Below are 18,298 nucleotides of genomic sequence, written 5' to 3' on the forward strand. Positions count from 1 at the left end.
CAGGCAGAAGGAAGCGTTTCCGACCCCATAAGGTATATATATTCTTGATCAGGATCACTAGCCGAGACGATCTAGCCATGTCCGTCTGTCCTTCTGTCCGTATGAACGCTGAGATCTCGGAAACTATGAGAGTTACAATACTGGGATTAGGCACGCAGATTCCTGAGATTCCGGCGCAGCGCAAATTTGTTTCAGTAGAATGACACGCCCACTCTAACGCCCACAAACCGCCCAAAACTGTGGCTCCTACAGTTTTGATGCTAGAATAAAAATTTTAACTGAAAGGTAATGTTCTCATCAATACCTATCGATTGACACAAAAAAATTTTTGCCACGCCCGCTTTAACGCCCACAAACCTGTGACGCCCACAAGTTTTATGCTAGGTAAGAAATTTCAACTGAAATGTATTGGTCTCGTCAATACCTATCGATTGATCCAAAAAAAAATTGTGGTACGCATATAAATACGCGGGTACTTTTGGGGTTTTTACGCGACGTGCGTAGGTGTTTATTCGTACACTTTGAAACATGAACTGCTTAAGCCTAACTTAGCTTAAGCGCTCCAGAGCAGAGCGGAGACTTAGGGGAGAGATGGAGAGGGAGAGCGGACGGCAGTGCGAGCGCGCGAGATGTAGACATTTGGATAAAACTGCCGCTCGACACTGCCTCCTGAAATTAAACGCCCTTTTGGCGTGAACATTCTCCCCCCCCTTGCGAGGACACCCGTAGCAAGAACCTCAGGATAGTAGGCTCAGGAATATGCTGGAAGTATAGATCAGTCGTCCGTATGTAGGAGAGTGTGGTGGGCCTTTCCACACTTGTGGCAGTGATGACCACTGCGGCAGGAGTCCTTGGAATGATTGTGAGCCAAGCAATTGGAGCAGTACTTCTGGATATGTACTTCCTGAAGCCGATTCTGGGGGCTTAGCCGTAGAAAGTGGTGGCACTTCCGTAGAGGATGGATCTTTTGGCAGACTCGGCATTGGTAGGATTTAATACCTCGAGTACGTCTGCCATCCAAGGTGGGGTATGGAACCCAATATTCGGATGGAGTATTCTTAGGAGGGACTTTTTGTACGGAAACTTGCGTTGAATAGGACGAAATGATGTGTGGAACTGAGGCGGATACTGGCCTTGGAGGGTCGGATGGAATCGTCGGAGTAGTAGGACCGCTGTTTCGATGCAGCAATGTGTGATGCCGATCTTGGCAAGTGAGACAGTTGTGAGCGCTTGTGCAATCCCGGAATTGATGGCTACTTGCAAAGCAATTGGAGCACAACTGCTTCCTTTGGATATAGGCTAAGCGATCTTCTACCGTCATCTGTAGGAAGCGTGGACATATACGCACGGGGTGGTTCTTCTTCGAACACAGATCGCAGCCTTTGGTTATCGGAACTAACCTTGTGTTGAAGGAATTTATTTTTGGAAATTCTGCCTCTCGATTTGTGTCTTTGGACTGGACGTGGTGGAAATTGGCAGATCGGAAGCTATCGACGGCCTCAAGAGTTAGATGGCGCTCCGTCAAATATAAATCAAGCTCAAGCCACGTAGGAATTTCGGCTTTATTTTGGATGGATTGCTCCCATAATGAGAGAGTGAGCTTTGGTAGTTTTGTCGAGCACATATAAACCAGGATAGGGTCCCAATTCTCAATATTAACACCGGAAAATTTTAAGGAAGTTAAGCAACCTTGAAAAGTGCGTTGAAGTTCCTTTAAGGCTGCTCCCGACTCCTGTGCTATGGATTGCACATTGAAAAGTGTTTTCAGGTGACTGTTCACCTGCAATCGCTTATTTTCGAAACGCTCAGTTAGGTTATTCCAGGCTGAGCGAAAGCCATCATTGGTGAGTGGGGATCTTGAAACTATGGAATGAGCTTCGCCACTAGTTTTTGAATTTAAGTGGAATAATTTTTCAACGGGCGTTAGACTCGGATTGTCTATGTATATTGCCGTGAAAAGGTCCCGGAAAGTCGGCCAGCGAAGATAGTCGCCAGAGAAAACCTCTGTGTCGATAGGAGGGAGCCGACAGCCATAAGACGTGGAATTTTGGGACGGAGTTACTGGAGCTTGAGGTATTTGGGAGGAGCCTTTTTGGATTTGTTCCATCAGCTGCGCGGCAAATATTTCGTAAGTGGTGTACGTTTGGTAATACTTGGACTTTAGTATGGATTTTGTGTCTGCGGCGCTCTCGCCTGCAGATATAATGCAGTCGGAGCATATGTCGTATGCTGCCTTTTCCGTTTGCCACAAGGAATTGAGGTGATCGCGACGGATTTTACAGGCGGATAACGTTGGTGTAGGAGCACCTGGAGCGTTCACAGTGGCCTCAAAGTGGATCAGACAGTCAGCTGTCACCATAAATCGGGTTAAAGCGGATTTTACTGATGTTGCCATGACGTTAAATAATTTAGATTTTTAATTCTGATGTAAGGAAACGGATTGGAATCAAATTGGAATTTAGGAACCAATGAAGATTGTAAATATATACGGTCACACTGTCGGATAGGCAATAAATATTTATTATATCGGATGGTCGGACTTATGTAAGGAATTACGGACTTTTATATTGTTTGTTTGAAAGGAACACTTTTTGTGAGCTCTTGACCCACTGTGCACTGGCGATATACGGTATACGTATGTATGTACACTGTACGTATGTATATATGTGGGGTGCGAATAGCAGAATAACGTTGCGGGAATGGGAAAGACTTCGCTTATGTTTGTATGTCGGTGCGTTTGTTTGTCACCTGCACAACTAAATTGCAAACGATTTGCTAGAGTAAATTTGTGGAATTTGTAACTTTGTTCTTTATATTGGAAATAGTTTAGCCGTATTTGTACGTCGAGAAAAGTAGTTGGATTGGACTGTATTAGAAACAAGTAGTTCGAGTGGACTGTATTAGATTGTTTTTGTAAATATACACATGCAGCTGGAACACAGTAAAAAATAAAGAGTGCAAGTCTTAAGGAATAATTTTATGATCCGGATTTTTTTTACTGTGGCTGAGTTATATTTTACACACAATTGGAATTCAAAATATTTTTGAGAAATATTGTTGTTGAATAGTAGCACTGAAATATTTACTGGAATTGTTTCAAGTGTGCAACTGTGGGCAAAGGAAACTGGAATATTGTCGGGCACAAGTAACGGAATTGAAATACATATATTAAATGCCGTTGCGTCGGATTAATCTCTTTTGGATTTAGACAATATATCATACAGAAAGTTAGTCGAAATAGGGTTCGAAAAACTGGCTGTATGACCGGCATCATAGTAAGCGGAACTTATCTGGAGTGTTTCAAGCCTGCTGGGACAAAATCAAAGGAAACTCCAGGAGAGGAAAGTCCAAAGATTTTGAAATCCGGCTCGAAGGACCAAAATGTTGGGGCGGTGCGGCTTGATCGTTGAAATAATTGAAGCCCCAAGATCGAGTGGTACGCATAAAAATACGCGGGTACTTTTGGGGTTTTTACGCGACGTGCGTAGGTGTTTATTCGTACACTTTGAAACATGAACTGCTTAAGCCTAACTTAGCTTAAGCGCTCCAGAGCAGAGCGGAGACTTAGGGGAGAGATGGAGAGGGAGAGCGGACGGCAGTGCGAGCGCGCGAGATGTAGACATTTGGATAAAACTGCCGCTCGACACTGCCTCCTGAAATTAAACGCCCTTTTGGCGTGAACACTCAGGTTGCTGTTATCGACCTAATTTGTTTTAATGGATTTTCTGGGGTAAAAACTACTCTTCCGATCTGAATATTTATGTATGTATAACTTTACCAAAATGGCTGTCCCAAAATTCCCTTCACAAAGCTTTTAGGTAATGAAATGGGGATCATCATTTTAAGATTTTTTCAAAGAGATCCATTGCACTATAACTTGTTAAAAATTTAGAAATGTTTTTTTAAAGTTTTTTTCAATAAAATATTTATTTTTAAAGTTTCTAACTTATATACTAGTTTGTGTCTTTTGAAAATAATTCCGATTCAAACAAGTCCGAACAGAAAATGAAGTCGCACGTAAGGAATATGAAAGCTTTACAACAACCCAATGGAGCAAGTGATATATCAAGTGACGAGGAAATATTAATTAGGAAGGACAGGTCTAAAAATAGTTTTACAAGTGAAAAAGAAAAACTTGATGACAATATGTCTTTATCAAGTTTATCTTCCCATGAGGATCCTATCCAAAGTGTATTGACTTTGGAAGATGGAGAATATAAGAGACCTATTGTGCCGTCGTCTTACATGTATCCAAGTTCAACAGATCAAAAACGAATTTAATACCTTTTTTCTGGCTATGGACATTATTCTTCCGGTATACCGCCGGACTCGGCTTTTGCTAGCCGATTTGCCGCCTACATACAGTCCGATTACTTGAAAGGCGTTGGGTCATTTCATTTTGATTCGATTGCTGAGCCCTATAACTACCATATAATTAATGTTTCGGACCAGAATAATGGGATACCCCTAAAGGTAAAAAAGGTTATAAGCTATATTGTCGAAGAGTTAAAGCAGATTTTAAAAAGAGATGTAAATAAGCGCATGATTGAAATAACGGAATTTAAACACTTTGAGACATGGTAGGACGAGCACATATTAAAATCTCGACCAAAATCACTAGCCGATATTGCAGAATCAACCTACAATTCAACTTCAAATTTTCTCAAAGAAACTACGCATAACGAGAAGCCTCCAGACATTAGTCATATAATTAATACGCAACGGGAAATCGCAGATTTTCAAACGTTCTCAAGTATAAGTTTAAGAGCGGCAATGCCCAAGTTACCATCGTTTCGGCGTATAAGAAAAACCCTAGTCCAATTCCAGACACGGGAACTTTTTTGGAAAGAGATTTAAGTGACCAAGAGAAAATGGTACAACGTTCAGACTCAGAAAAGGAAGATTCTAATATAGACCTCTGATACGACAGCATTCTCAAATTTAAAGAGAAAAGTTTCCAGCCATGACTCTGATGTAAATTCAAAATGAAAAGAAAGTGCTTCCAGCTTTTTTTCGTCTCCATCCTCATCTAGTGAAGCTGAGTATGAAGGCAACGAATGTGATTAAAAGAAAGGAACGAGTCAAAACTATCTTCAAGACGAACATAATCAAAACAAGGAAGAACGCTATAGTCGAGTACGGCGACTATCAGATACCCGCTACTCAGCTAAAGGGACCAAAGGGAAATGGAGATATGCTAGCAGCAAATGCGCCACCTACCGGCGGTAGACAGATTTAAGCGTTATGGGCGTTAGAGTGGGCGTGGAAAACTTTTTTTTAAATCAATCGATAAGTATTGATGAGAACAATACATTTCAGTTAAAATTTTATATCTAGCACGAAATTTGTGGACGTCACAGGTTTGGGCGGTTTGTGGGCGTTAAAATGGGCGTGATAAGAACAATACATTACAGTTAAAATTTTTATTCTAGCATCAAAACTGTAGGAGCCACAGTTTTGGGCGGCTTGTAAGCGTTAGAGTGGGCGTGGCACTTTGCTGAAACAAACTTGCGCTGCGTAAGAAGCTCAGGAATCTGCACGCCAAATCACTATAGCCTAGCTCTTATAGTTTCCGAGATCTCAGCGTTCATCCGGACGGACAGACAGACGGTCAGACGGACAGACGGACATGGCTAGATCGACTCGGCTAGTGATCCTGATCAAGAATATATATACTTTCTGTTCAGGCCCACTGTCCGGCGAGTCTGGACTGGCCCCGCTATCCAGCTGCACCGCTCTAACGCTCTCCCGCCCTCTCGCGCTCCCGCTCTCTAGCGCAGAGCGGAGCTTAGCCTTAGTTAGTTCGATTCTGGAGTTCAAACTGAAATAAACTGCGGTCGCACCCCCGCCTACTTTCCAAGTTAACTTTTTCTCGAGTACTTATTTTCGATCAAGGGGCAATACGCGTTTCGAGTGGTTTCTCCCCTACAGCTTCCGCAGCACCAGCAGCAAACCGCCGAAGCCCAGCGCAGCAGCTTGCCGACGCCGCCAGTTTCCCGCCGTCGCCTCCCACGCCATTCCATCAGCGCCACCACGGTACCCCGCTACCCCCCGGCGTACATTTTGGTCCTTCGAGCCGGATAAGATAAGTAAAGCTTTTCGTCTTATTAATTGCCGGTCTGCAGTCAGCCACTCGAAAATATAATTCGTTTGACTTTCTGTACGATTTGTCCAAAATCCTAGTCAGATGAAATCCGACAACGGCAATTGATAAATTACTTCGCCATTTTTTTCTTCAGTTTTCCTTTTGCTACGTGCGGCCATATTGCCAATTTTTTCCGACTCCTTTTTATACCCGTTACTCGTAGAGTAAAAGGGTATACTAGATTCGTCGGAAAGTATGTAACAGGCAGAAGGAAGCGTTTCCGACCCCATAAGGTATATATATTCTTGATCAGGATCACTAGCCGAGACGATCTAGCCATGTCCGTCTGTCCTTCTGTCCGTATGAACGCTGAGATCTCGGAAACTATGAGAGTTACAATACTGGGATTAGGCACGCAGATTCCTGAGATTCCGGCGCAGCGCAAATTTGTTTCAGTAGAATGACACGCCCACTCTAACGCCCACAAACCGCCCAAAACTGTGGCTCCTACAGTTTTGATGCTAGAATAAAAATTTTAACTGAAAGGTTATGTTCTCATCAATACCTATCGATTGACACAAAAAAAATTTTTGCCACGCCCGCTTTAACGCCCACAAACCTGTGACGCCCACAAGTTTTATGCTAGGTAAGAAATTTCAACTGAAATGTATTGGTCTCGTCAATACCTATCGATTGATCCAAAAAAAATTTGCCACGCCCACTCTAACGCCCATAACGCTTAAATCTGTATACCGCCGGTAGGTGGCGCATTTTAATCTCGCTTTGCTACTTGCATATCTTCATTTAGCTGAGTAACGGGTATCTGATAGACGAGGTACTCGACTATAGCGTTCTTCCTTGTTTTAATTGCATTTGGCCGCTCATCCATACCTACATACACATATAAAAAATCGAGAAAAAATTTCAAGCTTAGAAAAAATATTGTGCAAATATAAGCCAGGCATACAGTGAGAATTATTAAATTTCTAGTGTTCTGCCAATTCAGGCCCCCAAAACTTTTCAAGATTTTTCTCACTGTATATCCGCAGCCGCTAAAATACGTGCACAAATTTTTTTGGTTTTTCCAAATACAGTCCACACACAATAAATCGAAAACTTCCACAACAACACATACCCCTCCGGCAATAATTATTTAATAAATTTAAAACCGGCGAAAATTACATACATGCAAATATCTACATACATACAAATATCTACATACATATAAATATCTACATCCATACAAATATCTACATACATACAAATATCTACATACATTCAATTATCTACATACATATAAATATCTACATCCATACAAATATCTACATACATACAAATATCTACATAAATACAAATATCTACATACAGTCACATATAATTTTTAACTCCACCATCCCGTTCCGACTAATTAAAGTTTTCCGTCGGCCATCCGGTCAAAAATAATAAAATAAAAAATTACACCAACCGACGTGAAAATTTTTTGTCATTGTGTTTTATTTACCATCAAACTTTTTAGTATTTTTTTCGGTATTTGGTATTTACTCCGTAAAATTTATTTTATTTAAACGAGAAAAATACCAGCACTCCACCGCATGCATAGCATCCTCCATCCACCAATTTTTTTTGGTATATTTTTAGTATTTTAAATCAAATTAAAGCAATACTCCAATATTAAATAATATCGCATCCTCCGGCCAACAACTTATTGGCATAATTTGGTATTTTTTCTTCATTCAGAAGTTTAAATAAAGGCGAAATATTACAATTACTTTACCGGGGACTACAGATTAACAAATATTTGGTATTTTTCCCCCTCAATTTATTTCAAACGCAAGAAATACCAGGACTAAAAAAAAAATATATATACCAAACTTGATCCCAATTACAATATACATATACCAAAAAGGTTAAATATTATAGTATTAATTTTCCACGGGTGATATACGAACTCATCACTCACCGTTCCTAATCCGTATTATTGGGTTTAATTCCGCAAAGTAACCAGGTCGGTATTTGCTTCCAATTTCTATTTCTCCGATCCACTACCTTTTTTTGTCGACACCTCGTTCCACTGTTCCAGAAGTGGGCCAGGTTTCCTATTTATCCGACATAAACAAAGGCGAGCAGATTCTGACCCAAAAAAAAGGTCATTTCTCTCTATATGTCCGTTGGAAGTGATAACAACAAGTTGTCTATTTCACCTGCCGTGGTCCCAGGCATATACGTAGATCCGCCCACACCCGAACTAACCGCCAAGACCTCGTCGCCCCAAATCGCTCTAAGCAAATTTACTGAGGTCTCAGATCGGCTGAGTGAGTTTGAATCCAGAGCAAACACTCCTTCGCCGATCCCTCCTACTCTGTCCATGCTGAACATCCGCCGCGAAGAAATACGCGCGTTATGGGACCGCATCAAGGCAGAATACGATGAATGCACCGGGTGCATAGCAGAAGCCGGAGACAGTGCAGCTGATAGTTTGCCAGTTCTCATGGCTAAATGCGGCTACTGCTATTCCGTTTACGAGAGATGTGGGGCTCAGATCGCGGATATGATAGCCCAGGCTCCCCAAGTTCAAGCTGTTCCTACCCAGACTTACATTTCCTCTGGATGTCGGCTACCTCCGTGCGATACCTAGGTTTTCACCGGAGATTATCTGCGGTGGCCGACCTTTAGGGATTTATTTACGGCCATTTATATAAACAATCCAAGGCTGACGCCAGTCGTAAAATTGTTTCACCTAAATGCCAAAACAAGCGGCGATGCACACACGATAGTGTCGACCTCCCCCTTTACTAACGACGGCTTTCGCTCAGCTTGGGCTAACCTAACTGAGCGTTTCGAAAACAAGCGGTTGTTAGTAAATAGCCAATTAAAAATACTTTTCAATGTGCATTCCGTTAATCAGGAATCTGGGTCAGCTATCCGTGAACTTCAACGTACCATCCAGGGTTGCCTTACGGCTTTAGAAATGTCCGGAATTGAAACCGAAAATTGGGATTGACTCTTAGTGTACATGTGCTCCTCCAAACTTCCGAGAGACAAGGGTAGCACCCAAGCCAAAAGGATGTGACCTTTGTAAGAAGGAAAACCATCCAGTCCACACATGTGCACGGTTCCTCCAGATGACGGTCGACGAGCGGTCGGCATACATAAAGAGGAAGCAGCTGTGTCTGAACTGCTTCGCACGAGGGCATCAGCTGCGTGATTGTGAAAGCACTCATAGCTGCTTTACGTGCCGCGGCCGCCATCACACCTTACTACACAGGGGCAACTCCTCCCAATCGCCTTCGAATCCCTCCCCGAGACCCAGGTCAAGACCAAATACGACAGTTGCCACCGCTTCCGGGTCCACGGACTCCACAGTCCAAAATTACTTCGCGACGGGGTATAGATCCGTCTTGCTGGACATATGTTTGACATATGTCATCTGGGGTCGAATTTTAAAGCTCGTGCCTTAATATATTCAGGATCAGAGGCAACCTTTATTTCTCAGCGGCTTTTCAAACTAAATAAGTTGCCTCATCAGGTAATCCGAGCCCAAGTATCAGGCTTAAACCAGACAGTATCCGCTGAATCCAAAAAGCTCTGTCAGTTTACCATCCGTTCTCCGACCAGGCCTGGCCTGCAAATAAGCACGACGGCCTATGTTCTTCCTCAATTAGCTGGAAACCTCCCATCTTGTCCGATTCCGCAACAGTTTCTACGGGATCTTCCCGAACTGCCACTAGCGGATCCCAAGTTCTACGAGAGCGCACATATAGATATTCTGGTCGGGGCCGACGTACTGCCATCCATTCTCCTAAGCGGCACCCGGCCGAATATTTGTGGCTCTCTCCTCGGTCAAGAAACCATTTTCGGGTGGATCCTAACAGGACCCGTTCCTGCTCCAAGGGAAAATCAGATATCCATTTTTTCCACACGAATCTCCCACACGAATCTCTCGCCCCTGGATAGGCTTCTCACCAAATTTTGGGAGGTGGAGGATCTGCCAGTAAAAGTGACAAAATTGTGTGTGCCAAAATCTTTATGCAAGAGATTTGGCTTCAGGATCTAGGCTGGGACGATAAACTTCCAATTGAGCTGTGCCAAAGGTGGAACAGCTTTCTCCAGAGCTATTCGGTCCTAGACCAGGTCAGAATACCCAGATGGGTTTCCTTCAGTCCAGAATTCCACGTAGAGCATCATTGTGGGCCACAAGACGATGGTGCACTTGCTCACGGCCAAGACGCGTGTGGCGCCAGTCAAAACGGTGTCCCTTCCCAGGCTGGAGTTATGTTGGGCTCTCCTTTTGTCAGAGATGGCCGAAGCCATTCTTCCTAATATGCCGAGGCTGACCTCAAAATTCCATTGTTGGACCGATTCCACGATTGTGCTAGCATGGTTAGCCAAACCAGCGTGCCATTGGACAACGTTCGTTGCCAACAGGGTGACGAAGAGCATAATACTGCTGATTTGGCTAGTCGAGGAGTTACCCTTCAAGAGCTGGTGGATAACCCGCTTTGGTGGCATGGACCCACTTGGCTGCAACGTCCACGCGATCATTGGTGACTGAGATCGGAAAGCGTGCCGTTAAAGTCCATGTGGCGTCTATGCTGACAGAAGATTTCCCAGATCGTTTTTCCAATTTAGATAGAGCTTGCGGGTCCTCGCGTATGTCCATCGATTTGTCCAACGATGTCGAAGACGATCACCGCTCTCCGGGGTCCGTCTAGAGGCCCAGGACGTTGCCGCCGCGGAAGAACTCATGACTATTTGCACTCAGCGCAGGTAATTTTCTGAACAATACCGCTGCTTGAGTCAGAAGCGTCCTGTGCCCGCGGCAAGTTCGATTCTCTCCTTGAACCCCTTCCTAGATAAAAAAGGGGTAATCAGGGCAAGCGGCCGCGTAGCGGCCTGCGACAGTTTGCGGTATGATGAACTACATCCGATAATCCTGCCGTACGAATGTGCACTCTCGCGGCTTCTGGTAAAATTCACGCATCTCATTACGTAACATGGTGGTAACCAGTTAGTGGTGCGTCTCACTCGGTCCAGATACTGGGTTCCGAGAATAAAGAACTTGGATAAGGCAGTGGTTAACTCCTGCAAGGTCTGCGTTATCCACAAAAAGAGATTGCAAGTCCAGATGATGGGAAGTTTTCCGAAAGAGCGAGTGTCTTTTTCCCGTCCGTTCACGTACACAGGGATGGATGGCCCGTTTGATATAAAAAATTATTCCGGAAGAGCTTGTCTCATTACGAAAGGGTATGTGTTGGTTTTCGTTTGTTTTTCTACAAAGGCCATCCATCTAGAGCCTACATCCGACTTAACGACTGAAAAGTTTCTTGCCGCTTTTGCTCGTTTCGTCTCTAGAAGAGGGTGTCCTCGTCAAGTCCAGTTCGACAATGGAGAGACCTTCGTCGGCGCCTCCACCGTGCTTTCCCGAGACTTCCTGCAAGCCGTTAAGGAGTCCGTGACCGATGCGTATAGTCATCAGCAGCTCACCTGGCATTTCATTCCTCCTAGGGCACCCCATATGGGAGGCCTATGGGAAGCTGGTGTCAAGAGCTTCAAGACCTTGTTTTACAAGTCCACCGCTACACGGAAGTACACCTTTGAGGAGCTGTCCTCCCTCCTAGCGAGAATCGAAGCTTGTCTGAATTCCAGACCGCTTTCTCCCATGTCCGAGGATCCAACTGATCTCTTAGCGTTGACACCAGGGCACTTTCTTGTTGGCGGACCTCTTCTATCCATAGTGGAACCTGAAGTAAAGGGCGAATCCAAGTCCATTCTGAACCGGTGGCAGCACTTAAAGTCTCTCCATCAACAATTCCGCACTCGATGGAAGGATGAGTACCTTAAGGAGCTCCACAAGCGCAACAAGTGGCAAGTCCCCACAGAAAATCTGCGTGTTGGCGATCTGGTCGTCATTAAGGATGACAATTTACCCTCAAATAAGTGGCGACTCGGAAGAATAGACTCCGTTTTTCCGGGAGCCGATGGCAATGTCCGCGTAGTCGACATTCGTACGACACGCGGCATTGTCAAACGTCCAGTGACCAAGGTGGTTCTTCTTCCAAGAGAGCCGCCCAAAACTACCTCGTAACGAGCCGCGTTTCTTGCACACCTAAGTCCGTAGCCATTATCCACGTCATTGTTAATCAGCCCTGTTTGTTTTTTCCTTATCCACACTCTAAACAGGAAAATGGCTCCCCATCCACGTAGCGCTCAGGCTTTGGATACTAGAGGTACTCAGTCCTACCGATGCCGAGTCTGCCGCGGAATCCATCCTCTTCGGAAGTGTCAGAGGTTCCTAAAGCTGAGCGCGGAGAAGCGGTTGCGGGCAGTTCTCATAAATAGTACTGCGCGAACTGTCTCGCACACGAGCACTCCACTGGGAGCTGTCGTAGCGGTGACCGGTGCAGAACGTGCAACCGGAACCATCACACGCTGCTGCACATGCACGACCTTGTTTCCAGGAAAAAGTCCCGCTCCAAGCAACAGCCCGCTTCTCCGCAGAGTTCGCGCCGGCAAGATCCGCCAACTCGCCAACTCGCCAAACGCCTGCCCCTTCACCGCGCTCAGCATCCTTGACACCAGCTCCGTCGCTCGCCGCACTTCTCCAGCGTCATAGCGTCAATGTCCTCCCGACCGCTTTGGTGATCGTCGAGACCGGAGAGAAGACGTTCGACACCGCCGCACTCATCGATCCGTGCACCCCGACAAGCTCCATCGATGCATCCCTGGCCGCTGCGTTTCGTTTGCCGACAACAAACGTGGGCGCTGAGACCATATGCACGGCGACGATTCGTTCGAAGGTCGACGAGGCCATCAAGCTGGAGGTGGTCCTCAAGATCGAGCCGAACGTGCGCAACCGCACCCCCACCCGTGCGATCAGTGAGAGCGTCATCCAGATATTTAAGGAGCTACCGCTCGCGGATGAGCGTTTCCACCGGCCAGCCCCTATTTCATTGATCCTGGGCGCGGACGTCTACCCGAAGGTGATACAGCCGGGCTTCCACATGGTCGACGAGGGACTGCCAGTAGCCCAGAAGACGGTGTTCGGGTGGATCCTCTCCGGCGCCTGTACGCAGGCTTGAGGCGTAGGCGACTGGCCGAAGTTCCGTCTCCTTTATTTTATGCAACGCTAGCGACTACAAGGGGGGCGGAATGTTCAGGCCCACTATCCAGCTGCACCGCTCTACCGCTCTCCCGCTCACCCGCTCTCCCGCTCTCTCGCGCTCCCGCTCTCCTGCGCTGTTCCTAGCTCCCTCCATGAAGTCTCCGCTGCGCTTTGAAGCGCAGAGCGGAGCTTAGCCTTAGTTAGTTCGATTCTGGAGTTCAAACTGAAATAAACCGCGGTCGCACCCCCGCCTACTTTCCAAGTTAACTTTTTCTCGAGTACTTATTTTCGATCAAGGGGCAATACGCGTTTCGAGTGGTTTCTCCCCTACAGCTTCCGCAGCACCAGCAGCAAACCGCCGAAGCCCAGCGCAGCAGCCCGCCGACGCCGCCAGTTTCCCGCCGTCGCCTCCCACGCCATTCCATCAGCGCCACCACGGTACCCCGCTGCCCCCCGGCGTACTTTTTCCGTTACTCTACGAGAAACGAATATAAAAATCGGCATCAACGGAAAAAAAAAGATTAAGAAAAGAAGCCGAGGGGTTTTAGGAGATAATGAAAATGTTGAATGTTGACCTAAGAAACATGTTTTCAGACTCTGATGAGTACGGGAAAAACGACATAGCGAAACGCACAAAAAAAAGTAATATTTATTCCGATACCGATGAAGATAATGAAGATACTAAATAGAACAATTTGTTGCCTGCGTTACAAGAAAACAAAATGTCATCTATTCCTTCTGATCTCAAAGATATAAGTAAAGATAGTTGCTTCGAATTGCGCGAAATCGAGATAGATCCCGCGTTTGAATCAGATCAGCAAAGTACGCCAAAAATAAATGGAAAGTGTCGTCGCTCTCTTACACCTTTACCGCCACCGGGTTACAATGAAAATATCATCTATTAAAAGATAGATGATTGTGAACGAAAGTTCACAAGATAATAGAATTCACAGCGATTCTGAGGAAGAGCGAGAGTACCAGGAAAAAAGAAGAAGGAATACTGAATACATGGCCCCAATTGAAAGAGAATTTGTAGAGGAACAAGAGAAAAATTTCGAAATTGTTTTGGATGAAAACTTGCCATTGTCTAATCCTATATCAAACAGCAGAAAGTCCCCAATTTATATGAATGAAGATAAATCTACCTTGCAAACTTATTTAGACTTCAGAAGTTTAATGTATAATATTAATATAGAACCTGATAAGGACAAGGAATCAGACGCCAAGAAAGATGGTGAAGTAGTTTTAAACGGTTGTTACCAAATATGCGAAAATTCAAAGAACGAAACCAAAATATCTCAATCACCAGCATCTTCAGACGGTGGCTTAGCCAAGCATCGCAGGCCAGTCAGGTTGCGCTTTAACATTGTTATTCAGGCCAGTCAGACAGTTCCCTTTGGCGGTATTTCATCTGGAACATTAAAGGATAGTAACTCTATGTTTGGAACGAAAATCGGCTAACATTATAATTGTTGATCAAATGACTTGGTCAGGTCAGGTCCAGGCAGACCTCGAAAGGATACTATTCGCGATTCAATTCCGCGTATACCTAATGCTATAGCCGAGTTGGCACGAAAAACAGCCAATTTTGTACCTTGTGAGATGTATAAAGCTCGTGATCAGAATGAGGAAATGGTAATTTTATACACTTTCCTAACTAAAGGCATCGATGCAGTAGATATTAACTTCATAAAAATGAGCTACTCGGACCATTTGCAAAAGGAGCCATATGCTCGAACTGAAGGTTTTTACAAATTAGATTTACGAGAAAAGGCTAAACACAAGTACCATCATGCTAAAGCCAATACAGAACTACAGCACTAACTAATCACTACCATAATAAACTAATATCCAAAATGCAAGAAATTTCCCGTGAAGCGCGCTCAAACCAACGCCGACTTTTAACTGCTTTTGGTTCGATGCGTAAATCCGAGCTTTTAAAATTTAACCAGCTCAAGTTTCGGAAAAAGCAGCTTAAGTTTGCAAAATCGGCAATACATGACTGGGGACTATTTGCAATGGAGCCTATAGCTGCCGACGAAATGGTTATTGAATACGTTGGTCAAATGATTAGACCTGTTGTTGTAAATCTAAGGGAAACAAAGTACGAAGCAACTGGAAGTGGCAGTTCCTATTTGTTTCGAATCGACATGGAAACTATTATCGATGCAACTAAATGTTCAAACTTAGCACGATTTATAAATCACAGTTGCATTGTAAGAATTCGTGGTTCTAATAGTAATTGTTTTACTAATGTTCTTTTTTTCTGATTGCACTCGAATTGCTATGCAAAGGTCATTACGATTGAGTCTGAAAAGAAGATAGTTATATATTCAAAGCAACCAATTGGAATCAACGAGGAAATTACGTACGATTATAAGTTTCCATTAAAAGAAGAAAAAATACCTTGCCTATGTGGCGCTCAAGGATGTCGAGGTACACTTAACTAAAGCTAATTTATATATTAATTTAAAGAATTTTCAATTATAAATTATATTTGTATATTATATCCAAAACGGGTGCTCGTAATAGTAAAATAGTTCTTAGTTACATTTTCGTAGCAAATTTAACAGTTTTATTAAAACCAATAAAATTCAATTAAATCGTCGAGTTTAGAAGTGTATATAAAATGGTTTGAGTTTTCAATTAAATCTTAAAATGATTATAATCGATCTTAAAATTGAAGTCATTTAAAAATAAGTTATTAACTGTAAATAATTACATTTACAGGGAAAACTCAAAAAAATCGTATTACTCAGAAATAGCAGGGATTGCATACGAGGAAAGGTTCGGGGTACCTTTTTTTTAGACATTTGATTACGTGTTTGGAAAACAAAATTCCTTTGAATTTATTTAGAATTTTGTTTATATACTATACTAAATGGGAAACCAGCTAAGTTAATAATTTAAAAATTAACAAAAAAAATCATTTCTACAGGTTTGCTCTGCACAAGTAATATTTTTATTCACTTTTGTGTGCCCCTACCGACCAGTATCACAGATATTAATGAAAAATTGACAAAAATCACAGAGCACAAGATAAACTCAACCGGTCACAAGCGACGCTGAATCGATATATCCCCTGGCTCTGAATTTAATGTGTATCTATTGCACATGTCCGCCATACATCCAATCTCCTTGTTGCTTGCTGAAATTGACCAACTTATTGTGCTCGGTGACTTATATCTTCCAAATATTTCTTGGTTGGAGAGTGAGGACTCGTGGGCAATGATTCCTGGGATGAACATGACTTTATTGATTCATACATACATACATTCAATCTCCTTGTTGCTTGCTGAAATTGACCAACTTATTGTGCTCGGTGACTTAAATCTTCCAAATATTTATTTATTGCAGAGTGGGGACTCATTGGCAATGAATTCTGGGATGCAACATGATTTTATTGATGGTGATGATACTATCAGCAAGTTAACTGGATTCCCAACAATATTGGTCGTCTTCTTGACTTAATCGTCGTTTTTGATAGTAGCGATGCTGAAACTAGTCGTATTCCGCCACTGTCTTTACCAGAAGATTGTTATCATCCTACCCTTCAGCTCTGGTTAATAAATTTATAATCCTAGGACTGCAATAAATGTACAGCCTAGTTTGTGTTTAGGAGGACTGATTACTCTAAACTAGTGGAATCTTTATCGACAGCAAGCTGGTCCTATCTAGTTGACCTTCCTGTTGATGATGCAGTTGGGTTCTTTTATGAAGTCCTTGACCGTCTACTTGATGAACATGTCCCTCTTTCCTCTATGACGAATTCTTACAGCTCTCCATGGTTTACCCGTCAACTAGCTTATCTAAAGAATAAAAAAACCTGACTTTTTAAACGGCTTAAAATATCCGGCTTGCAGACAGACTTCCCCAAAATATAGTTCAGCTAAGGCGGAATTTGTCCACTACAATTGTGAATGTTACAAAAATTATCTGTCTTGTTGTAAGCGTGATTTTAAAAGTAATCCTACACTTTTTTTCTTTCGTCAATTCTAAACGGAAATCTAACTGCTTCCCTTCTTGTTTTTTTCTCAATAATAATGTAGCATCTGATGATAATGATATTTCCAACTTTTTCGCAGATTTTTTCAATCGACATATACGAAATGCTATAGTGTTATTAATTAAGATTTTCCATATCCACTATCTCATTTTAACTCTATCTTCAAAACAGTGATTAATGTATTTGATGTTCTTCAGAGTCTTGATACTCTCAAGCTCTCATTTTTACGGGTCCTGACAGAATACCAAGTTGTATACTCAGGAATTGTTTATCCTATCTTGCTCTTGTCTTAACATTAATAATTAATCTGTCCCTAAGTCAAAGTAGATTTCCATCCATAGAGAATGAATCCTATATTGTCCCATTGTTTAAAAAAGGGAACAAGTCCGATATCTCAAATTATCGTGGAATTGCTACACTCAGTTCAATTTCTAAACTTTTCGAAAAAATTATTACCTCTCAGTTGCAGCATCATTGATCTTTTTCGTGTTCTTTGTGACGATTATAATGCACTGTGTCACGTCTTACTGTTTAATAGGCCTAATGCAACTAATAACGATAAACTTAAGTATTTGCTATCATCCAATAGTTTGTAATTTTTATGTTGCAAACCATTCTATATGAGCATGTATTTTAAACTGTCTATTGTTATATCGTCTTTTAGGGCTTGGGGCTCCGCGCGTAATAAGTATTGGTTGTCGTCGTAAGGGCCACTTGTTTGTACTGTCCAGAATATAAAAAACCCTGGAATGAAAGAGGATTACATGCCGGTCCAATCAAAATTGCAACTCACCACAGGTAGAAAAGTCCTGCAGCAAACGATGCCAAACGGTATCTAAAACCGCCATTGTCCTGAAGCTAAAGGCCTGTAACGAACACACTCTATGAGCGCTGTCCACCCTAACACCTCTGTCTATGCTTTGACCGGTCTGCTCAGGGAGATGGGTGTGGGTTTGTATTAAGATGAAACAAGAGTGTAACAGATCTAACAATAGCAGACAGAGAGACGGTAACGATAAGGATTTTTAGCCCAGCGGCTAAAATTCGGACGAGAGACTGTACCTATCGAAGACGGAGGCCCATATGTTATTGGCCACTTTCTATA

General features: G+C 43.2%; 1 pseudogene; it reads left to right on the forward strand.

The window, feature by feature from the left end:
- Positions 1-15,022: 15,022 nt before the first annotated feature.
- LOC139352953 (histone-lysine N-methyltransferase SETD1-like) lies at positions 15,023-15,637 on the forward strand (annotated as a pseudogene).
- Positions 15,638-18,298: the final 2,661 nt, after the last annotated feature.

This window comes from Drosophila suzukii, chromosome 3 (assembly GCF_043229965.1).
Source record: "Drosophila suzukii chromosome 3, CBGP_Dsuzu_IsoJpt1.0, whole genome shotgun sequence".
NCBI lineage: Eukaryota > Metazoa > Arthropoda > Insecta > Diptera > Drosophilidae > Drosophila > Drosophila suzukii.